General features: G+C 44.6%; 1 protein-coding gene and 1 non-coding gene across 2 annotated transcripts in view; one reads left to right on the top strand and one right to left on the bottom strand.

Moving 5' to 3' along the window:
• The window catches only part of LOC124776986 (xanthine dehydrogenase-like), a 437,142-nt gene that overhangs the window by 13,446 nt on the left and 397,655 nt on the right, over positions 1–26,041 (top strand). The window lies entirely within an intron of this gene.
• On the bottom strand, positions 6,114–6,186 carry Trnaa-cgc. Its single transcript has one exon. It is a non-coding gene; the product is annotated as a tRNA-Ala (tRNA).

Genomic DNA, 26,041 nt, shown 5'->3' on the forward strand with positions numbered 1-26,041 from the left:
ACTGCAGTGCCTAAGACTGCTTGGCTAATCCCGTGCAGCTTCTCCAAACCCAACAGGCCTTCATCTGATGCCTCTTCCTATCGCCCTATATGTCTCACCTTGATGTTCAGCAAGTTCTTGAAATCCATCCTTACCCAGCACATCCATCACCACCTCCACTGACAGCACTTCCTTCCCAACACCCAATGTGGCTTTCGACCTTCCTTCTCAGCTGATGACCAACTCCTACGTCTCACTCATCTCCTCTCCCTCCAGCTTAACTCCCGTCACTCCACCATTTTTGTCTCCCTAGACCTCGAAAAGGCCTACGACCATGTCTGGCACACCCGTCTCCTGTTTAAACTCCATACCTATGCCCTTCCTGTGAACTACGTTCGTCAGATTGCCTCCTTCCCCTCCCACCGCCCCTCTTATGTTACCATCCATAACACCAGTTCTCGCACCTTCTACCCTTCCGCAGGTGTGCCCCAGGGCTCTGTCCTCTCCCTTCTCCTCTACCTCCTCTACCTCCTGTACGTGGCAGATATGCCCCAACCCCCCCCCCCTCCCCCCACTCCGGTACACCTCCTGCAGTATGTCGATGACACCACCTTCCTTGCCCTGTCTCCTACCCTTCAACGGTCCCAATGACTTCTCCAGAATCACCTTGACCTTTTTGCTGCAGGATGTAACCAGTGGCTCCTGAAAATCAATCCTTCCAGGACCCAGGCAATTATCATAGGTCGTACCACTTGCTCCTTCAAGCTCTGTGATTTCTCCCTTACCACCTTCTCCCGTCCTACCCACCTCTCCCCCAGGCTCACCTACCTTGGCCTCACCATTGACTACCACCTCACCTGGGCCCCTCATCTCTGCTCTATCCAATCCAAAGCCCACAACTGCCTCCGACTCCCCAAACTCCTCTCTGAGTGGTCATGGGGGTTGAACCCCTCTACCATTCTCCACACCTACAAATCCTTAATCTGACCCATCCTCTGTTATGCCAGTCCCGCCTGGATATCTACACCCCCCCCCCCCCCCCCACATTCTATAAGTCCCTCCAGATCCTTGAGCACCATGCACTCGACCTCGCCTTCCATATATGCCCCCCATCCCCCACTCAGATCTTCTGCAACCTGATTCCTTTCCCCCATCCGCTCATATTTCTTGAACATATCCGCGACCTCTACACCTCCTGCCGCCTTGATCCCCCTCATCCCCTGGCTGCTCCTCTCCTCCCCAACCCCCGCCCTCTGCCACACCTTCACCATTGTGTCCCCCCTACCCTTCACATCTACACCCTCCACCTCCTTTCCCAAGGTGGCTTCTGTCGACTCCCCCTCCCAGATGATGCTCTCTCTCCCTCCATTTATCCCTCCAATCAACTCCAATCCTCCTCTGTCCTTTTCCGGGGCTCCCTCTCCCCCCTTCCATCCTGTTTTCTCCCCACCTACCCTCTCTCTTCTCTCTCCTGAGTCCTTGCTCTCCCCTCCACTGCCTTTTCCACTCCCTCTCGCGTCCGCCCAGCCCCTCTTTTTTTATGTCCATTCCCTCCATCGGCTCCCCCTCTTTTTTCCTTTCCTCTCCTCCCCACCCTTTTCCCCTTCACCCCTTCATCGGTCCGGGTCCCCTCCCCCCCTCCATCTGCTGCTGTGTCGTCTCTACAGTGCTGGTTTAAGTGAGTGTTCAGTGTTGTGCATCCCTTGTCAGTGCTGTGAACAGCCACCATTCTGTCGCTAGTTGTGTTTCTATCTCATGCGAACAGAAACCAGACTGTTGCCGTGTTTTTTAACTGTGCATGTCTCCTTCCTGTGTGTCTTCATCTGCATCGTCAATGCCGTGTTTTTGCATTTTACGTTCCGCCACTTTCCGCCATTTTACTGTTTTTAACGAAGTCACAGTTTTATCGCCTTTTTATATATTGTTTGTTCTTCCACCATTGTTTGCTTCACTTTTCTCTCGGTTGTAGAGCAGCGTATTAAGCGGCTGTCAGTCCGCCCCTCCTCAGGTGGGGGGGAATCGGAAATCAATAAACGAAAAAAAAGTAGTAACAGCCATCAACGTTTTTCTTAATCGTACTTTAGCTACATAATTTTTATTTTAAAAATCGTGTACAGTCACCGTGCCTGTAAAAGCTACTAGTGTTCTGACTGTGGATTTTTTGGTGGCTTGGGTTTCTGTTGCTGATCGCCTCATTATCAACGTAGCAGTACTGAACTGCACCGTATTCCTCGGAGTCCGATATGGAAGGAGTTCAGAGACTACCAGACGACTGACTGTAACAGCTTCAGTGGCTTCAACCAATATTTAACTACATGGGAAGTCAACAGTGCACCTTTACGCCACACGTAGCTCATGCAGAAAAATTACCGTTGTTAAAGTTAGGAATTTTCATCACTCTTGTTTTTAATTGCAGAACTATGTTAGCTAGCCGAACGCGTAGCCACGCGGTCTTGGGCGCCTTGCCACAGTTCGCGCGGCTCCCCCCCCCCCCCCCCCCCCCCCCCCCCCCGCCCCCTCGCGTTGGAGGTTTGAGTCCTCCCTCGGGCATGGTGTGTGTGTTGTCCTTAGCGTAAGTTAAAGTTGGATTAAGTAGTGTGTAAGCCTAGGGTCTGATGACCTCGGCAGTTTGATCCCATAGGAACTTACCACCACTATATTACGTAAGATCGAGAGCACGTTATGTTTTCCGTCCGGTCACCAAACAAGCTTATAGCCTGAGTTTTGCCTTATATTATTTCCTTATGTATGAAAATTAAATGACATTCAAAGCTATATTGTTTCTCTGCTCACCTATTTTTACGTCTTTACTGCAAGTGTTCACATCACAGCAGGTCAGTTGGATCACTTGCCTACCCTGTGGCGTCCAAGTTAAATGCGCTGGTAAAGCTGTTGCCCCGTATCATCGCTGAGTCGATGTCCCCGTAACTCACAGGATAAAACGTATCCTCATTATCGTACTTGAATGTAGTGGAGACAGCTTGGCTTCCGCTCCACGTGAAACGCGAAATCCAATGAGGTTCCAGCAAACGCGGAAGAATACGCAGTGTAATGTTTACATGAGGTTTATTCTTGTGATGACACCACACTCCTCTGATATGCTGAAAAATGGTTCAAATGGCTCTGAGCACTATGGGACTTAACTTCTGAGGTCATCAGGCACCTAGAACTTAGAACTACTTAAACCTAACCAACCTAAGGATATCACACACATCCATGCCCAAGGCAGGATTCGAACCAGCGACCGTAGCGGTCGCGCGGTTCCAGACTGTAGTGCCTAGAACCGCTCTGCCACTCCAGCCGGCTCAGAAATGCTGGTTCACTCACTATAGAGGGTGAGTCACCTAACATTACCGCTGGATATATTTCGTAAACCACGTCAAATACTGACGAATCGATTCCACAGACCGAACGTGAGGAGAGGGGCTAGTGTAATTGGTTAATACAAACCATAAAAAAATGCACAGAAGTATGTTTTTTAACACAAACCTAGGTTTTTTTAAAATGTAACCCCGTTAGTTTTGTTAGCGCATCTGAGCATATAAATAAATACGTAATCAGTGTCGTTTGTCGCATTGTAAAATGTTAATTACATCCGGAGATATTGTAACCTAAAGTTGGCGCTTGAGTACCACTCCTCCGCTGTTCGATCGTGTGTATCGGAGAGCACCGAATTACGTAGGGATCCAAAGGGAACGGTGATGGACCTTAGGTACAGAAGAGACTGGAACAGCACATTACGTCCACATGCTAACACCTTTTTATTGGTCTTTTTCACTGATGCACATGTACATTACCATGAGGGGTGAGGTACACGTACACACGTGGTTTCCGTTTTCAATTACGGAGTGGAATAGAGCGTGTCCCGACATGTCAGGCCAATAGATGTTCAATGTGGTGGTCATCATTTGCTGCACGCAATTGCAATCTCTGGCGTAATGAATGTCGTACACGCCGCAGTACATCTGGTGAAATGTCGCCGCAGGCTGCTACAATACGTTGTTTCATATCCTCTGGGGTTGTAGGCACATCACGGTACACATTCTCCTTTAACGTACCCCACAGAAAGAAGCCCAGAGGTGTAAGATCAGGAGAACGGGCTGGCCAATTTATGCGTCCTCCACGTCCTATGAAACGCCCGTCGAACATCCTGTCAAGGGTGAGCCTAGTGTTAATTGCGGAATGTGCAGGTGCACCATCATGCTGATACCACATACGTCGACGAGTTTCCAGTGGGACATTTTCGAGCAACGTTGGCAGATCATTCTGTAAACGCGATGTATGTTGCAGCTCTTTGGGCCCCTGCAATGAAGTGAGGACCAATGAGGTGGTCGCCAATGATTCCGCACCATACATTTACAGTCCACGGTCGCTGTCGCTCTACCTGTCTGAGCCAGCGAGGATTGTCCACGGACCAGTAATGCATGTTCCGTAGATTCACTGCCCCGTGGTTTGTGAAACCCGCTTCATCGGTAAACAGGTAGAACTGCAACGCATTCTCTGTTAATGCCCATTGACAGAATTGCACTCGATGATTAAAGTCATCACCATGTAATTGCTGATGTAGCGACACATGAAACGGGTGAAAGCGGTGACGATGCAGTATGCGAATGACACTACTTTGACTCAGTCCACCGGCTCTCGCAATGTCCCGTGTACTCATGTGTGGGTTCATGGCAACAGCAGCTAACACACCAACTGCACCCGCTTCTCCTGTGACGGGCCTGTTACAGACCCGTTTGCGTGCTACGACCATACCTGTTGCATACAGTTGGCGGTAGATGTTTTGCAATGTGCGGCACGTTAGATGCTCTCTGTCCGGGTACTGTTCTGCATACACCTTGCAGGCTTCAGCTGCATTTCGTTGACACTCGCCATAGATGAGTATCATCTCCGCCTTTTCAGAGTTCGAATACACCATGGTCACAGTTCCTACAACACTACACTATCACAGACGTATGGTAACACGGTGTACTACAGTTGGTCTGCGTGCGGAGACGAATGCAGAATAACAATAGCAGCAAGCGCTACATGCGGACACTGCGACAGCTAAACCAAACCACAACAGTGCACTACAGCCACACTCGTAAACACGGCCGTCATCGTAAACATGCCCCTGCAGATGCTGCTCGCCGATCGTGGTCCGTGTTTGTTACAACACGCAACTGAACGTCGGAGGTTTCAAGCGTCAACTTTAGGTTACAATATCTCCAGATGTAATTAACATTTTACAATGCAACAAACGGCACTGATTAGGTTTTTGTTAATATGTTCAGATGTGCTAACAAAACTAACGTGGTTCCATTTAAAAAAACGTAGGTTTGTGTTAAAAAACATACTTCCGTACATTTTTGTATGGTTTGTATTAAACAATTACACTAGCCCCTCTCCTCACGTTCGGTCTGTGGAATCGGTTCGTCAGTATTTGATGTGGTTTACGAAATATATCCAGCGGTAACGTTAGGTGACTCACCCTGTATACTGTAGTAAAATTAGATCGGACGTCAGTATATGTTAAAGTTGTGCTGATAGTAAACCTAATATGTGGGTTTCTGAATGAGTTGTAGTAAGTTATGAATTTTATAATACAGTAATCCATTTGAGGCGCTGAGAATCATAAGGGCCTAAAGCACATCATCGTTGATTGTGAGATCGTAGTATTTATTCATGCTTCTGATATCCGTTGATCCTATGGTGAGTCAGGATTATCTGTGCTGTAGGCCCACATGTACATACGAAAACTGAAGAGAACCTGTATTAATGGTTTCTGTAGTATTCACTTAACTGAGGGATCGACGACGGTGTTCTTTAGGCCCGTATGGATCTCAGCGCCTTATTCGTATTCTAGTGGCTATGTTGGTAGACTTTACTTCTTGAGTTTAATCATTTTCACAAACAGTACTTTGTGGTTGGAGTTGGTTGCTTACTGTGCGGGACTCGGCTTTCAAACTATGTTGATGGTTAGGTTAGGTTAGTGTTGTTTAACGTCCCGTCGACAACGAGGTCATTAGAGACGGAGCGCTAGCTCGGGTTAGGGAAGGATGGGGAAGGAACTCGGCCGTGCCCTTTGAAAGGAACCATCCCGGCATTTGCCTGAAACGATTTAGGGAAATCACGGAAAACCTAAATCAGGATGGCTGGAGACGGGATTGAACCGTCGTCCTCCCGAATGCGAGTCCAGTGTGCTAACCACTGCACCACCTCGCTCAGTCAAACTATGTTGAATCTATTTTAAATACTAACAGAAAAGTAAAGCCGAGAGGACGGGTCGTCAGTCGTGCTTGGAGAGCTCAATAGGTAGAACACTTGCCCGCGAAAAGCAAAGGTACCGAGTTCGAATCTCGGTCCGGCACTCAGCTTTATAATGCCACGAAGATTCGTATCAGCGCACACTCCACTGCAGAGTGAAAATATCAATCTGGGAACAGAAAAGTAAATTACCAGGAAAAGTTAGCTGCAAAGGAACTAGGGCTTCCGACGAAATCAACTAAGCGTAACTGCAAGCGAACATTGAACAAGGAACTCTACAGTAAGCACAAGTTGTTGTGTAGGTGAAGTGCAAGGATATCTTATTTTCAGCTCGGGAGTAAATTCGTGAACTAAAACATCTGTTAGTGATCTTGTACATTCTTCTGAAAAAATGGAAAAGCATGGAAACTCCCAGTTATACAAAAAGACGAAATGGAGAGTTGCGAAAGAGTACACATTATTTCGTTATTGCCCTGAACTTTACTTAATTATGTACAAAAGAAGAAAATTCAAAAAAAATGGTTCAAATGGCTCTGAGCACTATGGGACTTAACATCCATGGTCATCAGTCCCCTAGAACTTAGAACTACTTAAACCTAACTAACCTAAAGACATCACACAACACCCAGCCATCACGAGGCAGAGAAAATCCCTGACCCTGCCGGGAATCGAACCCGGGAGCCCGGGCGTGGGAAGCGAGAACGCCACCGCACGACCACGAGATGCGGGCAAGAAAATTCCACAAAAGCAATTCCTTCTTCTGTCAGATAAGTTATGCATATTATTATTATTATTATTGAACAATGGAAAATACAGGATGAAATGTAACAACGTTATAAAAAGGATAGTTGCTGCTCACCATATAGACGCTGAGTCGCAGAAAGTGATAACAAAAAGCCTGTTGGAATGTTAGCTTTCGGCCAACAATGCCTTTCTCAAAAATAGAGCCGGCAGCGGTGACCGAGAGTTTCTAGGCGCTTCAGTGTGGAACCACGCGGTTGCTGCGGTCGAAGGTTAAAAACCCGCCTCGGGCATGGATGTGTGATATCCTTAGGTTAGTTAGGTTTATGTAGTTCTAAGTCTAGGGGACTGATGACCTCAGATGTTAAGTCCCATAGTGTTTACAAGGGAACCTCCCCATCGCACCCCCCTCAGATTTAGTTATAAGTTGGCACAGTGGATAGGCCTTGAAAAGCTGAACACAGATCAATCTAGAAAACAGGAAGAAACTGTGTGGAACTATGAAAAAATAAGCAAAATATACAAACTGAGTAGTTCATGTGCAAGATAAGCAACATCAATGCCAGTGTGAAGTCAGGGGCGCCGTGGTTCCGTGGTTACCGTGAGCAGCTGCGGAACGAAAGGTCCTTGAATCAAGTCCTCCCTCGAGTGAAAAGTTTAATTTTTTTATTTTCAGTTTATGTGACAAACTCTTATGTTTTCATTACTTTTTGGGAGTGATTAACACATCCGCAAGAAAACCCAAATCGGGCAAGGTAGAACAATCTTTTTGCCCATTCGCCAAGTTAGGTGGTCGACAACATATTCCTGTCATGTGACGCACATGCCGTCACCAGTGTCGTATAGAATATATCAGATGTGTTTTCCTGTGGAGGAATCGGTTGACCTATGACCTTGCGATCAAATGTTTTCGGTTCCCATCGGAGAGGCACATCCTTTCGTCCACTAATTGCACGGTTTTGCGGTGCGGTCGCAAAACATGACACTAAACTTACTACAGTGAACAGAGACGTCAATAAACGAACGGACAGATCATAACTTTGCGGAAAAAAAGGAAACTTTTCACTCGAAGGAAGACTTGAACCAAGGGCTTCTCGTTCCCCAGCTGCTCACGCTAACCACGGGACCACGGCGCCCCTGACTGCATACTGGCCTTGATGTTCCTTGTCTTGCACATGAACTACTCAGTTTGTATATTTTTCTTATTTTTTCATAGTTCCACACAACTTCTTCCTGTTTTCTCGATTGATCTGTGTTCAGTTTTTCAAGGCCTATACACTGTGCCAACTTATAACTAAATCTGAGGGGTGTGTGATGGGGAGGTTCCCTTGTTAGAGCCATTTGAGCCTTCAAAAATAGACAACATACATACACACACACATACTCATACAAGCACATATGACCATGGTCTGGCGGCTGCCGACAGACTGACCAGAGACTGACACCAACCGCCAGAGACAGGTCATGTGTGCGTGAGTTTTGTTTGCACGCGCGCGCGCGTTTGTGTGTGTGTGTGTGTGTGTGTGTGTGTGTGTGTGTGTGTGTTGTCTACTTCTGACACATGCGTTGTTGGCCGAATGCTAACTTTCCAACAGTCTTTGTTGTGCCTTTCTGCGACTCAGCATCTTCGCTATATGGTGAGTAGCAACTAACCTTTTCATAATATTATTATTGTTATTATTGGCAGTGGCTGTAATTGTATAAACTTGTTGATAAGCATAACTGTTATACAGCAGATGCTATTAACTTCACACTTCAAATTTATCTCAATCTAAATTTTTGAGAATGCTCACAATGTATACTCACGAGCCGCCACTGCATGGGCTTCATTACAGCCTTCCCAGAAAGATCAGTGAATGCACTCAGCCGAGAGGGCATACAATGTCACACTGATAAATGGGCTCTTTGTAAATTTGACTCGATTTTGTAATCACTGAAATAACATCACATACCTCTTCAACCCGTGCAGTTTCATTTCGTTTCTTCTCCCTCTTCTGGGTGTTTCACTTTTCTTTCGGGCTGTGTACTTACGCTAATTAACACGAGCATGCGTTTCAGTTTGGGACCAAAGTCGACGACATGCCGCAGTAGGCCTGTGTGTTTATCTCACAGTAAGTCAGACGCAGACCCCTTTCAGTCTTGTTTCGCACAGCCTCGATGGTTTCTGAAACAACCGACTTTCACGAAACTCATCGCTAATGGAAGCACGACCACGACGAAATTCTGCAAACCTGTTGTTTTATTTCTGAAGGTGATTGACTACCAAAAGCTGAAGGAAGCGATTCGATGATTTTGTAATTGATATAGGCCTTCACGAAAATAGTAAAAAAAGCATTCAACGAACAAAACCTTCACATTAAATTTCCATTTTTAACAGCACAGTTTCTTTAAACAGAGTACTCGACCAGCTACCATTGTTATAACAATAACAGTTGGCAAATTCTAAATAAGCGATAATGTTACGTATCAGTAATATAAATTAGTTTGTGGCCATTTGTAAAAGTTAACGGGCGACAGTCGAATTTTTCGATGTGTGCATTGCACGCGTTTGTTGACATGAATTTTGTCCTGCACGAACCAACACCAACTCCTCAAATTCTACTGTGCAGGCAGTTCTTTATCGAGAACCGTAGTCAGCTCCCCGTGGCACGAACGAGCTAGATTCTCGTAATTTTCTATCTGTGGCGATAAGTTACTTGCAGTGGGAACGACGTCTGATGCGGAACTTTTCTTTGGGAATCCGTTGGGCTCTCGACGCCCTACCTCTTACATTACCATACATACAATGCACGTTTACAAGATCATGCAACGGATATCAAGATATAGTAAGTGGGTAATTTCCCAACCCCCACAAAAAAAAAAAAATAAAAAATAAAAAAAAATGAATAAAAAAATATTTTGTCTAATGTAATATCTTGTATAGACACCTTTTATTAACCTGACGCGTTCCACATCTTTACGAAGTGTCGTTTTCATGATCTATGGAACAAGTACTAATCTAATCTAATCTAATCTAATCTGATAATGCTCCACCTTCGACAACCAGTCATAAACTGTAAACAGTATTAAACTCCGTCGCGTACACTTCACAGACAACTGTGTATTGATTTGGAAGGTACTGCCTTAAATATCCATTACCTCAAACAAGTCTCAGGCCTTGTGTTCTAGTGGTCCTGGTCGGACCACGAAATGTTTCAGTCTGCCTTTAACCTAGCCTTCACCACCCAGTGAGTTAAGATTTGCCAGGAACGACAGATGATTTGGATTCCACGTTCAATTGTATGTCCCCCTTTTCTCAGTAGTATTACTGGGGCGGGTTACGGAGACGAAAGTCGCCAAAGTGGCGTCTAGGAAAATACTTGCACCGGACCTTGGAAGCACACGGAATTATTGTTAATACTTGGTCTATAATCTATTACAACCCTGTAATTTGATCGTCAAGGTTTGACATTACACCTTTGGAGGTGCAACAAACAATCTTTATTGTACAGTAAGGATGGATACACAATTATCGCTTCACAGTTCACAAAGTCAGTACCCGCCATGTTGCCTTAACGTTGTAGACACACTAAGAGAAGAATCCAAAGAATCCAGATAATCTGTTGTCTCTCAAGTGCTTCACAATCAGTGAATTCGCAATTCAAAGAGTTGTCGGAGTGGGATCCAATGCACAGCATCTGCGAGGTAGATGCTTGTGTGCATCATCCTCAGTCTACTGCTATATTAGCACTGTTTTGTGTCTCCATTTCCTACGTTTCATTGCTTCCTTCCAAATGTTGCTGCGTGGACTGCCATCCATCACTTCATTCAGGATATGAAATCTCTTCCTCCCTTGCCTCCTTTTCCCTTCAACGTACCCCTCTGCTTTTATAGACCTCTTCTTCTTTCTCTGTATATGTTCTTTGCAAGCCGACCGGAGTGGCCGAGCGGTTCTAGGCGCTACAGTCCGGAACCGTGCGACCGCTACGGTCGCAGGTTCGAATCCTGCCTCGGGCATGGATGTGTGTAATGTCCTTAGGTTAGTTAGGTTTAAGTAGTTCTAAGTTCTAGGGGACTGATGACCTCAGCAGTTAAGTCCCATAGTACTCACAGCCATTTGAACCATTTTGTTCTTTGCAGTTTCTTTTCCTTCTTTTTACTATATTCAGCAATTGTTTTGCACTCCCATTATTTACAGAGTCTCCTCATTTTTCATCTATCCGTCATACATGTTGTTTACATCCTCCACCGTGTACACATCTCAGAAACCTCCAGCCTTGCTCAATCTCTCTTCCTCAGTGCTCAAGTTTCAGCGTCGTACAGAAGGACACTACATACAAACCATTTTATTAGTCTTCATCTCAAATCTTTGACTATACTACAGTATAAAATTACCCTTTTCTTACGAAATGTCTCTTTCGCCATTACTGTTCTGGTTTTAGTTTCTATAATGCTCTTCCGGTAGGTTTCTTTCCTCCTTTGTATGTACTTTATTGTTATTTATTTATCTCACCTTGTATTTAAAGCTTAGCACATATTCTAATACTCCTCCATTCAGCATTATCTTCACCTTTTCCCCGCCGAAGAAACTGACATAAGCATGCGTATTCAAATACAGATATATGTAAACAGCAGAATACGGCGCTGTGGTCGGCAACGCCTATATGAGGCAACAAGTGTCTGACGCAGTTGTTAGATCGATTACCGCTGCTACAATGGCAGTTTATCAAGATATAAGTGAGTTTGAACACGATGTTATAGTCGCGCACGAGCGATGGCACACAGCATCTCCGAGGTAGCGATGACGTGGGGACTTTCCCGTACGCCTATTTCACGAGTGTACAGCGCATGCCAGAAATCCAGTAAAACAAATCTCCGTTATCGGTGCGGCCGGAAAAAGATCCTGCAATAACGGGGCCAACGACGACTGACGAGAATCGTTTAACGCGACAGAAGTGCAACCCTTCCTCAAATTGCTGCAGATTACAATGCTGGGCCATCAACAAGTGTCAGCCTGCGAACCATTCTACGAAACGTCATCGATATGGGCTTTCGGAGCCGAAGGCCCCTTCGTGTACCTCGATGACTGCACGAAATAAAGCTTTACGCCTCGCCTGGGCCAACATTGGACTGTTGATGACTGGAAACATGTTGCCTGGTCGGATGAGTCTCGTTTCAAATTGTATCGAGTGGATGGACCTGTACCGGTATGGAAACAATCTCATGAATCCGTGGACCCTGCATGTCAGCAGGGGACTGTTCAAGCACCTGGAGGCTCTGTAATGGTGATATGGGACCCGTGACACCTCTAGATACGGCACTGACAGGTGACACGTACCCAAGCATCCTGTCTGATCAGATGCATCCATTCATAAGCATTGTGCATTCCGCGGACCTCGGCAATTCCAGTAGGACAATGCGACACCTCGCACCTCCAGAAGTGCTGTAGAGTGGCTCCAGGAACACTCTTCTGAGTTTAAACACTTCCGCTGGACACGAAACTCCATATCTGGGATGCCTTCCAACGTGCTGTTCAGAAGAGATCTCCACCGTACCCTTACGAATTTATGGACAGCCCTGCAGAATTCATGGTATCAATTCTCTCCAGCATTACTTCAGATATAGTCTAATCCATGCCACGTCTTGTTGCGGCACTTCTGCGTGCTCGCGGGGGCCCTACACGTTATCAGGTAAGTGCACCAGTTTTCTTGGCTCTTCAGTGTATGTAACGTGAGGTATTACTCACATCAAAGTATTGCTTTTTACTGAACTTATGCTAATTCAAGTGGTATCATACCGTTTAACACCGAGCACTTACACTGAGGAGACAAAAAGTCACGGGATATCGATATGCTCAAATACTTTTTTGGTTGTGTCGCGTACACAAGGTATAAAAGGGTAGTGCATTAGCATGGTTATCCTTTGTGCTCAGGTGATTTATGTGAAAAGGTTTTCGATGTGATTTTGGCCGTACGATTGTAATTAACAAACTTTGAACGCAGTATGGTAGTTGATTTTAGACGTATGGTACATTACATTTCGGAAATCGTTAGCGAACTCAACATTCCGAGATCCACAGTATCAAGAGTGTGTCTAGAATACCAAATTTCAGGCATTATCTCTCACCATGGAGAGATGGTCTTCATTTAATGACTGAGGGAGTTGTCAGTGCTAACAGACAAGCAACACTGCATGAAATAACCGCAGAAATGGTAGAGAGACATCCGGCGAATGCATCCGTTAGGACAGTGTGGTGACATTTGGGGTTAATGAACTATGGTAGCAGACGACCGTCGCGATTGCCTTTGCTCACAGTACGGCATCGCGTACAATGCCTCTCCTAGGCTCGTAACCATGTCGGTTGGACCCTAGATGACTGGAACACTGTGGCCTGATCTGGTGAGCACCAATTTCAGTTGGTGAGAGCTGATGGTAGGGTTCGAGTGTGGCGTAGACTCAACGTAGCCGTGGACCCTAGCTGTCAACAAAGCACTGTGCAAGCTAGTGGTGGCTCCATAATGGATGGGCTGTGTATACGTGAAATGCATTGGGTTCACTGGTCCAACTGAATCGATCACTGACTGGAAATGGTTATGTTTGGCTACTTGGAATTATTTGCAGCCATTTATGAACTTTATGTTACCAAACAACCGTGGAATGTTTGTGGATGACAACGCGACGTGTCACCGAGCCACAGCTGTTCACAATTGATTTCAAGATCATTCTGAACAGTTCGAGGGAATAATCTCACCACCAAGATCGCCCAACGTAAATTTCATCGGATATTTGTGAGACGTAATCGAGAGGTCAGTTCTTACACAAAATCCTGCACCGGCAACAGTTTCGCAATTACGGATGTCTGTAGAGGCAGCATGGCTCAATATTTGTGACTTCCAACGACTTTCTGAGTCCCTGCCACGTCGAGCTGCTGCACAACGCCAGCAAAAGGGAGACCGACACGGTATCAATATGTATCCCATGCCTTCTGCCGCTTCAGTGTATGTCTTCAAGGGAGCTCAGTCAACTCGGTAACGATGTGCTCAATTTAATTCAGCTGGTGTACTGGCTCAGACACGTGGTGGTACTGAACAGTCGTGACCAATCTCATTATGGCTCACTATTCTATATTTTTCTTTCTCCCTGAAACTGAAGGTTGTGTGTTGATGACATGATACAAATTTTCTTCCTTGCAGAACAACTTATTTTGTGGTGTCTCATGTCTCCTCTAGTTATTAGTTAGTTAGTTAAATTGCGGTCGTTCATAGCATCGTTCGTAAGAGCCCTATTTTTGGTATACCTAGTCATGTAATGCTGCTTGATGCATATCCTCTCCAAGTGACTCAAACTGTCACTTAAGCCTTCTTGAAAAGAAACCGACCACCTCGCACATGTACTGTGACGAGTGGCTTTCGCAAGAAACGCCCAATAAAGGGGTCCCTATGCTACCCTAACGTGGACCAAACTCAACAGCTGCTACAGCATCAGACACCCATACACTCTGTGGACACAATACGACCTCCAGTGAAATCACTGGAAAACATACAGCTCTGCTGTGGCCAATTATAGCGTCAAAAACGAACATCAATGATTCCAACAATAAGCGAATATATGACAAAGTGTAGGACAGACAACAACACCAACACTTCAGAATAAAGTTATGATTATATCAGACAAAAACGGCAGAATACAGGGGAAAGTATCTATCTCTCTACGCTTTTGTTACTTATGATCTGTTACTAGATTGCTCCGTATGAATCTGTAGTACATTCTCTGACCTCCTTTCTCAAAACAATGATTGTGAAACGAGGAAGTATGAAGATCCACACCACACTCCAATTCTTCCATGCTGAATGACACAACAATAATGATTGCAACCCTGGGACGACACAAATTTCTAGCGAAAGGTAACCGCGTACTATACTACTTTCTTACTCACCAACATCCTAAATATAAACAAAGTACTTCTAACCTGATTTGAATTTATATCCTCCCCTTACTCAACAAAAGGATTTACACGACAAATGTGATGAATTCCCAACGACTTTTTCGTTGCATTCCAGCTCGACCGTGTTCGCGTGTGCGATCCGGTGGATTCGCACGAGTCTATTGTAGACAGAAGAATTTGTGTCACATTTGGTTTTGTTTATTTGACAGCCCAAACGACTTCACCAGGACTCTCCTACTCTTGCACCTTCGTATCAGATTGCTCCTTCCACTTGTTGCCTGTTTGAATCTTGTGGATTACTTGCTCCACTAGCTGCTGATGCTGTTCCCATAGGCGGAAGATAAACTGCTCCCCTGATTAGGTCTTTTGGCTGATGGTTTCGCAACACAATGATAAGAACCAGCATTGTCAGGAGAAAAGTTCTACATATACCTGATAAACACAGAAACACCGCCATCTCTTTTTTATTATTTCATTCCCCATGAGAAAAAATACCCCTGCTACCACGATGGTGCATTCTCCGTCGCTGTCGGTCTCTCTGAGAAGGCCAAAGCCTCAATGTCACTCATAAATGTCAAGCGTCTAGCTGGGAAAGTACCGACACACATCTCTACTCAACCGGTATTCAAATTGCAGACACCACGTCCTCGTTGGCTGTCAGTAATGGCCACACAACGATTGAACGGTAACTCGTGGAATTCTCTCCTTCGCATTGTGCCTGCTCTCTACGCATGGCAAACGGTTGTAAAGGCTAATAACATCCATGCTTACTTATTATCAGTCAATCAGTCACAGGCAGGAGCGGCAGACGTAATAAGGTGGCATCGACCAAAGTATATTGGTAGCAGTGGTGTACTAAACACACTCTATATTCTTTATGCCAGATTTGTCTAATTCTCAGAGAACCACGCAAAGAGCGCTGTAAACGCTAATTTCCTTTTCGATTTGTGAGGCTTCTAGCTACATTTTGCTAGCAGTAAAAATATTTTGTTGCCTGCGGAAACGTGAAAATACTTTTAACATACTCCCTAGGCAGCAATGGCTAACATTGTAAAAGGGTTCTTTACGTCAGACGGTTTGGCGTTATTGTTACCGTGGGTGGCGTGGTTCTCCCTGAATTCTTGATGCTGTACAGTTATTTTTCTTCCAGCAACCAGGACAGTCACGTTAGAGACAATTACCGTACATTTCTGGGGTAGGTGGGTTCGTACATTGTGTTCATGGCTAGACTCTAAGTGTCAGCACTCGAAGTGTGGTCCACCCCATAGGCGCCTCACATTTCTCTGGGGATGGTCACCTCTGTAGGGATGTATTTTGTAGCGCTGTGTTAGTTATTATACACGTATCGTATCCTTGTTCGACAATCTTGGAAATCGGTATATCTCAGAATTTTACTATGACGACATGAATTTACCGAGATGTTGCCATGACACCATTATATCTAACAACGCTTTCATTTTTACACATACGATATGATGTCTCACACACACACTCACACTAGTACTGTAGAGATGGGCTAGCAAGAGTTTACTTTGTTTATCTATCACACTGTTGTATTTGTTTAATGTTTAAAACCTCTGCAACAGTGTATTTGTTGTTAGATAATTCGTTGTTTTCGATAAGAGCATTATATTCTTGTGCATTTACATATGGACTATGGAAAATATGGTATAATTCGTAAAAAATCGCTAAATTGTTCGAAAAATGCGAAAAATTGTAAAAATGTCTAAAAATATTTAAAATGAAAGTACTTACATGTCTGCCTCAGTGTAGTCTCTGCTGAGGCCTCGAGTGATGAAATGTTTATTATAGTAATATTAAATTTAATTTGTTATTAAGAAATATGCACATCCTAATCCTCTCCGTTGACCTCAAATGACGAAACTCACATAATGGTAAGGGCTGATCAAAAAGCTTCCATTTGAAGGCCATACAGTCCTGAAACGGTATGCTAATCTGGCAGTATCGCCATGACCACTCAGGCAATCATTCCACTGACGCATCAGGTTGAGGATACGCATTTGTGAAAATAAAGTCCATACCTGCCTGCTGTGCACCCTTGTCCGACAGGAATCGCCGACCTTTCGAGGCCTTTTCTAAGGGGCTAAAGGCATGAAAATCGGCTGGGAAGAGATCAGGACTATAGGGCGACTGCTCGAGTGTTTCCCACTGGTCAGCTATGGATGAGGCTGGCCTCCCAGATCAGTCGGCGTCAAGTGTCGAATCGCGACCAGCACACTATTCCACAACGGTGGTTTTCAACATGCGTGCTACCCCATACACATTCATCATTGTACGATGGATGTCTACCGGTGTTTGTCCTTCAGCAGCCGAAAGAGGAATAACGACGCGTTTGAAGCGTTTGGACAGATTTGGTAACAACGTCGGCGCAATTTATGTTTCAGCATTCATCGCACACACACGAATTTCACACTAATCCCTTACTTACATATTGGTGCTATAAACCCACATCAGAGTTGTGCTATATTGGTTATACACTGCAGCAACACCCTCAAATATAAAGTTTTTGATTGCCTCTTACGTAATAAACTTAATTTATTATTATGTATAATAAATATAAACATCTTTGTTCTCTTCCTAGATTTCGAGTGATATGACTTAACGTAATCACAATGCTATTAATAAATAGTCGTACCCTGATCCTCTCCCTACTGTGCACAGTTTAAGAATGAAGTCACCGACTCACGTTCTTTCATTACAAAACCAGGAAGAGGAAGAGGGTGGTCAGGGGTGAGGGAGAGGGGGGGGTGCAGGTATGTGGTTAGGATGGGGAGGAGGCTGGGATAAGGGTGCATGAGCAGGATGTGTAACAAAGTACACCCTCTTAAGGCCATTTATATCTTGTATGTCCAAGTTCATTTGTATCTTATATGGCAGTGTCTCAGGTGCGTGGGCAAATTTGGAGTGAGAGGTTGCGACCTTGAATATACGAGTAACTAGCCCAATGGCCTCCGCTGTAACATGGTACCCCTTTCTAGATAATTCGTTTATCGTATCTCAAGGTCAAGTGTAACCTCACACCAGAAGTGACATCAAACCGAAAGTGACATCATCAATTTCAAGGTCATTTGTATCTCGCACTGGCACTGCTGTCCACTTTGCTGTGGGATAGCAACTGAGTGCTTTAGCGGACAAATAGAGGTGCGGCAGTGTGCCTAAGTTTTCGGCAAACCGGGAATGTATGAGTCCTACCCTATGAATGCGGTATTTCCAGCTTTGAAGACGAGAGTGTCCAAAGTATACACGCCATGAAGATGTAGCTGAAAGGGCTGCACTTGGTTACCGAGAATGTTGAAATAAACATCCTTATTCGTTTTTCCCATCACCTGAATGTTTGGACCCAATTCATGGTGTGATCCCCAAAACAGCATAGAATTGTGTGGACTGAATGCCCTATTGGGCCATCGGCGTATCTGATGCTTTGCGGCATTTTAAAAGAGACAGTCGTCGACTCGTTGTATCACACTACTCGCCTCCACGCATATGCTGTCCAGCTTATATGCTGTTTGTCCTAATGAGGACGTGTAACTTAATGTGCCGCTATGAGCATGGTAGCATACCCCCAGTGTCTCTGCATACAATTCCCTTCACAGTATTGGGTCGAAGCCTGGAATGGACCTGATTTCACCAACAGCAGCAATTCCCGTCAGGTTTGTTGTCAACTGTCGATGTCAAAGTGTGACACATGTCGCCAGTTCCTGTCGATCAGCAGCTTCTTCCGATAACTGTTCTTTGTTACGTAGCTGTCTGCGGAACATCATTCCTTGAAGACAAACTGGCCCGTCCGTGTAACAGTAAACTGGGAAATTTCATTCACAGTGTGGTCACGGTCACGTCCAAACACGATAGCACCTTTCAGCCATTCTGTCACGTCCCGCTATCCTACTGGACTTGTTCAGACAACCGACTGCCACATACACACCACTTCAGTGCCATGACTTACGTCTACAACTACACTTACAAATATACTGCGCAATCCACCACGCTGTGCACTTTTACCGCTATTAGTCATTTCCTTTTCTATTCTCACCACAAATGGAGCTAGGGGAAAACGACTGTTCATGCGCCTCCACACGAGTCTTAGTTTATCTTGTCTTGTCTTCGCCGTCCTTACGGGAAATGTACGTTGGCGGCTGTAGAAGCGTTCTGAAGTCAGCCACAAATGCCGGTTCTCTAAATTTCCTCAACAGTAGTTCGCTATAGGAATTCCCATTTGAGTTCACGAAAATCTCTGTAATCGATCTTACTGGTGACAAGTCTAGCAGCACGCCTCCGAATTGCTTCAATGTCTTCCACTGATCCGACTTGGTGCTCATCCAAAACACTCGAGCAGTGCTCAAGAGTGTCTTGCAGTAGTGTTATACACGCGGCCTCCTTTATATACATACTTTCATAAAATTCTCCCAATAAACCGAAGTCAATAATTCGCCTTCTCCACTACTGGCCTTACGTGCTCATTCCAGTTCATATCGCGTTGCAGCTTTACACCTAGATGTTTAATCGACGTTCCTGTACCAAGCAGCACAACACTAATAGTGCATTCGAACATTTGTGTTTCCTGTTCGTCTGCCTCTGCCTCTGAACGTAGAACGCTGTAAGTTAACATTTGTCCCCGTTCAGAGGAAGCTGCCGTTCATCGCACTAAATATACATAATTTCTAAGTCACCCTGTATTCTCTTAGACACTTAACGACGACACTTTCGTGTACACTACAGCGCCGTCAGCAAACAGTCGCAGACGGGTGTTAACCCTCTCCGTCAGATCATTTATTTATAAGGAGAACATCAGCGGTCCTGCCACACTTCGCTTGGGCACTCCTTAAGACACCTTTGTCTCTGATGAACTCTCGCCGTCTAGGACACTGTACTGGGTTCTGTTATTTAAGAAGTCTTCGAGCCACTCACGTATCTGGGAACCTATTTTGTATGCTCGGACCTTCGTTAACAACCTGCAGTGGGGCACGATGCCAAACGCTTTCCGGAAATCTAGGAATATGGAATCTGCCTCTTGTTCTTCATCCATGGTTCGCGGGCTATCATGCGAGAAAAGCGAAAGCTCAGCTTCGTTCGAGCGATGCTTTCTAAATCTGTGCTGATTTGTGGACAGAAGCTTTACAGTGTAAAGGAAATTTATTATATTTGAAGAATTCTCCAGCAAACCGATATTGGTCTGCTATTTTGCGTGTCCGTTCTTTTACCCATTTTACACCTGCGCTTTTTTCCAGTCGCTTGAGACTCTGTGCCAGGCGAAAGGTTCGCAATAAATGCAAGCTACGTAAGGGGCTAATATTGAATTCTCTATAAAATTGAACTGCGATTCCAGTGACTTTTTTTTTCTACTCTTGCAATTGCTTCTCAACGACAGGGATGCCAGTAACTATGTCTTCCATATGGGGGTCCGTGCGATGGGCGTACAATTGGACGTCTGAACGATCCTCCCGTATGAATGACTTTTTCAACCCTAAATTTAAAACCTCAGCTTCTCTTTTACTGTCTCTACTGGCGCACTAGATTAATCGACGAGTAGCTGGACAGAAGTCTTCGACCCGCTTAGTGATTTTACGTAGGACCAGAATATTCTCGCGTTCTCGATCGTTTGCTAAGGTATGACAGTGGAAGTCGTTTAATGCTTCGCAAATAGATCTTTTTATAGACACCCAAGCTTCTACTAACTGTTGCCTGTCAACATTTCCGCTTTTTTTTCCCCGAGAGTACAACAATCTCCGTTTTCTCAGACCATGGTGGGCCTTGTCCAGCCTTAATCCAATCGGCACATACGTCCGCAGTGCGCGATTTACAGTCAGTTCAAGGTTTGCGCATAATGCCTCTACGTTCATCATACTGGAACCAAATGACGTCCATTCATTGTCTAAGTAGGAGGCTAACAACTGATTATTTGTTCTTTCCAGCACGGAAACTCTCTTAGCACTCTTGATGGCTTTATTAACTTTAATAATCATCGTCGCTATGATGACGTCATATCACTTTGCTCAAGACAGTTTACAGAAAATGTGCTTAGAACTACTGCTACCATCATCGTTAGGTTAAAGTATGCAGCATGATCGGGTCATCTCCGCACTATGGACTTAGATTTTCTTTGAATGATTCTACAACTGTCGCGGTGAAATCAGGTGGCCTGCGAAAATATCCGATGATGTACTTGAGTTCACATGGGCCAATTACTCGCGTCCAGATAACATCACAGTCAGATTCAATTTCGACCTGCATAGACACAATATTTTTGTCGACTGTAATGAACACTGCACCTCGTATGGTGTCTAATCTGCTTTCTAGACATATGTTCCACGTCTCGTTAAATATTTTGGAGCTTTCTGCTCGGGGTTCATCTAGCTCTTGGCCCGAGTATAATTCGAGCGCTACAACTTTCCTGGCAGGCGGTAAATCGAGGATGTTTGTTACGAATGCTTCGGCAATTTGCTGTTAAAATTTTGGCATCCGAAGTGTATTTTGTACAAGATCTGATTTCACTCTCTTCATATCGACTGCCCAGGATTCATCAGAGGACCTCAGACTACCGTCTAGTCTAAAAGAAACCCATGTGCACTCCACAAGTCCTCTGCTACTCTCCGATTAGCTGCTTTCTGTGTGTAGTGCACCACTGACCTATCGGCGGGACTCCTACAATTTTTCACGTGATGACCTAGGTCCAGAAATATATGATCAAGACCGTCCCAGAACTGATAGAGCCTCTGACTGAGACACACCACTCGGTTCCATACCAAAGGATCCCGATCAGTTACGAGTATGATACTATAAATTGTGAGCTTTGCTAGCATCCCGCTAGCCAGGCCAGTAGTCTTCACCACTTTCGCCAACCACCAATACGAATTGAGGATAGCCTCAGAACCCATGCGACAGGCGTAATTGGTGCCGACATAAACTACAACCTAAAGGTGACACAATCAACAGCCACACCAGTCTCCTCCATAGCTCAGGTGAGGCCCCCCGGCAAACATACCAAGTGAATGCTGGATTTATTTCCAGTCCTGGACGCTATTTCTCTAAGACTTTCATACTGCATCTAACACTGCAGCTTCGTGTAGTTGGCAAACCCCCCTTATCGTGTGCCTGCTCGTCCTCTACTGCGGGGGCGACCACTTTCCCACTCACAGACCGAATGGGCGAGCGGAGATGGCCAGTTCATACATTGCCTTTCTGCCTCGAGCGATGTGAATGGTAGCAGCTTGCTACTCACTATACGGTGAGCGTGATCCCCGTGTTGGGAGCGCTGGTAGGTGCCTCAGCAAAAGAGCCAATGGGTGGCACAAGCGAAACCTGAGGTGTCCAATGCGATCTGCTATATCCAGAGGCAGCGACTTGTAGCCAGCTGATCGAAGACAACAGTGTCTTCAGCTGTTCTCGATCTGTGGCCAGTTCGAATGAAGACAGCAGGCAAAATAATAATAATAATAATAATAATAATAATAATAATAATAATAATAAAACGAGACCTGTTGTCGTTTAGATATTTGCACTAACAAACTTGTTAAAAATACGGACACAAAGTACTAAAAACCGCTGAACGTGTCACTAACTTAAGTTCACTCGACGCCAGCAGAGGCAAACAAACGATCTACACTCTTAGTGGTTCACAAACGGAGGCTGGCTCATGCCTGAGTGGTCTATAATGGTCACTGGCTGATCAAAACTAAACAAACGACATCAGTGGTACAGACAACGTAAACCTACACTGCATAGCTACAAAAAGGCGTGATTCTATCTATCTATAACCGGATCCCACTCCAGCTACTGCCGGGTCTGGATGCTGACGAGACCTCTCCATTTGGCTCGGTCCTCCCACCACTTTTCTTCCTCCACTTGCTGCCAGGTCACGCCTCTCCTTTCCACAGACATTCTCACTCCCGTTTTCCACCGTGTTCTTGGGCGCCCTCTAGGTCTATTTCCATCCATCTTTAGTTCACCTATAATTTCGGGAGTCTCTGCCCATGCATCCTCTTAACGTTCCCGTATCATCTTAATCTCTATTTTTCAATTTTTTCTCTCATACTTTCTTGCTTAAGGACCTTTCTAATATCGACATTCCTTACTCTGTCCATTCTTGTTTTTCCCTTAACTGCTGTGAGAAATTTCATGTCCCCTGCTTGCAGTCTGCTCCAGTTCCTTTCTGGCACTGTCCATGTTTCTCCTCCATAGGTGACAATAGGGAAGTAGTAACTCTTATAAATAAGGAGTTTTGCTTTTAATGAAACTTCCTTATTCTAAATCAGGTGTTTTATTGAAACTTCCTGGCAGATTAAAACTGTGTGCCCGACCGAGACTCGAATTCGGGACCTTTGCCTTTTGCGGGCAAGTGCTCTACCATCTGAGCTACCGAAGCACGACTCACGCCCGGTGCTCACAGCTTTACTTCTGCCAGTAATCTCGTCTCCTACCTTCCAAACTCTCGGTCGAGCACACAGTTTTAATCTGCCAGGAAGTTTCATATCAGCGCACACTTCGCTACAGACTGAAAATCTCATTCCAGGTGTTTTATTGTTTGGTAGAAATTTCCTCCATTCTGTAGCCTTCTATTAATTTCGTTGGTTATTCTTCCATCACTAGATATTTCACTCCCTAAATAAGTGAAACTGTCTACCACTTTGAGAGGTTCTCCATTCAAAGTAATATTTCCGTTGATCCCTTTGTCCATTCCAAATACCATTACTTCACTGTTATCTTTATTTTTAATACATACCTTTTCATTATTTCCTTCCACGCATCAAGTTGTAACTGTACATCTACCTCTTTATCGCCCCATATTACCATATCATCTGCAGAAATCATCTTTGTGTCTTTTTCTTTTACTATATCTTTAACTGCCCTATTCATTCCCTCCATCGCAATATTAAAAAGTGCAGGAGATAGAATACTTCCTTGTTTAATTACTTGTCTTATTTCGAAGTATTTAGAGTTCCCAAATGGCGTTCAAATTCTACAATTGTGTACTCTGTACATTGTCTTTATTACATTAATGTAAACATCTTCTATATCTGTCTTCTTCATTTCTTCCCAGAGTCTTTCCCTGTTAACTGAGTCATATGCATTTCTATGTCTATAAAAACCATCATCACCCTTTGGCGTTATACTCCCAACTTTTTTCCATCAGTTGACAGATAGAAAATATCATGTCGATCATGCTTCTTCCTTTCATAAACCCATGATGTTCTTCACTCTTCATTCCATTCCTCTGGCACAAATCCAGGAGTCTTTCCCCTTCTTCGTTTCTGTCTCCATATCCAAAACATCCCAACACTTGCTCAAACCTCTTTCTATCTTTGCCTACATGTGCATTAAAATCTCCCATCACTATATTAGCACTCTCTATATGGTTCTCTAACTCATTTTCAAAGTCCATCTTCTCTTCTTCGTTACACCCACTTGAGGTGCATAAATCTGGATAACTTTCAGTGTTTCTTTTTGGAATCTCAGGTTTAAGATTATGATCCTGTCTGATATATATCTCACACTTTCAATACAGCTTTATACGTTCTTATTCACCATCACTGCCACAACGTTTCTTCCAAACTTGTTATTCCCACTCCAGTACAGTTTTCCTCCTCCTCTCAAATTCTTCTTATCTTTTCCCTTCCACTTCGTTTCACTTAATACCAAAATCTCTGTTAGTACATCTGTTATTTCTTCGATTTTTCCGTTGAGGCTTAATACATGGTGTTTAACACCTATACATGATATGTCAAATGAAAGAGAAACTCAAACAGTTTTACCAAGAACCTAATAAATGTTCAAAGTGAGCACCATTTGTCACACGGCACACATCAAGTCTATAGCCGAGTTCTTCCCACATGTTGATAAGTGTGTCTTCAGTGATTGTAGCAACAGCTACTTCAATCTGGTTTCTTAATTCAGGGAGGTCTGCTGGTAGCGGAGGCACGTACACACGAACCTTGATGAAGCCCCGAAGGAAAAAACTGCATGGCATTAGGTCGGGTGAACGTGGAGGCCATACAAAGCAATCCCTGTCATTGGGCCCCTTGTGGCCTATCAGCGCTTGGGTACATGAAGCGGATTGTGGCGGAAACATTGCGCATGCGCACTGGTGCCAAACACAACTGAGTGGCTCTTTCATTTGACATGTGATTTATAACTGGAAGTTTAATGTAATAAATATTATAAAGCGTTAAAACCCCGATATTCATTTATAAACACTCTGTATATTAAGGGTGACAATATTTAGGTTATTTTTTAGTCCACCTGGTTTCATCTTCTTGTACTGATGAATATCATTAGGTGTCCCATCATTCGCACCAGTACTTGAAGAAGCAGTGGGGTCAAATCCTGAGTGGTTCTGTGGGGCGGCGGGTAAAAGTTAATCATCTGTTCGTTTGTTCGCCGTTTTTCTCACGCGAGCCTGGCAACTCATTTAGAGGTCAGCCAGAAAGCGAAGGGAAACAAGCTGACCTTAGTTTCCACTCTGCACGGTCATATTCTGGTCCAGCCCACTGAAAGAAAAGTTTCTATCCTCCTATTTCTTTGCGGGATCAGGACTTTGATTTTAAATATAAGTATAAAGTTCCAATCAAAATTGTATTGCGTAAAGTTTATCACATACAACACTTGGAAATTCACTATTTTCAATTGAAAGCAAGTCTTTCTATTCTAACAGCACATTTAGCAGTTCAGAGGCGACCTCTACCGTACGTTCCTACGAGATTGTCTTTCTCCTTGACTAAAATTACTCAATGAAAGTTTGCAATACATGTTCCGAATTAGCGCTCGATTTAAAAGTGGAAATAAAGTCACCACTTGCCATGCGGAATTGTGACTCTTACGAACGGCACCCTCAACAGTTACTCTGGCGAATTCTAAGCGATACAGGACAGTGTACAGTCCTCGCGAGTACACTATCCGTTTTTACCGCAAAATACGCGCTCTGACACAGTTCGGCTCTGCCGTCATCCGAGGCAGAGCGCGATCCGACGTTTAACACACGTAGATCTTAACAGTAGCTGAAAGCGAAGTGAACCGCCTTACTGCCTCTCGGACTGCATTTATATAGATGCCGGAGCGGACGGCCGAGGGAACATCTGCTGTCTACGGCTATCTGCATACTGGAATAGCCTCCGAACGACCGCTTTCTCGGGCACA

The sequence above is a fragment of the Schistocerca piceifrons genome, chromosome 2 (genome assembly GCF_021461385.2).
Source record: "Schistocerca piceifrons isolate TAMUIC-IGC-003096 chromosome 2, iqSchPice1.1, whole genome shotgun sequence".
Classification (NCBI taxonomy): domain Eukaryota; kingdom Metazoa; phylum Arthropoda; class Insecta; order Orthoptera; family Acrididae; genus Schistocerca; species Schistocerca piceifrons.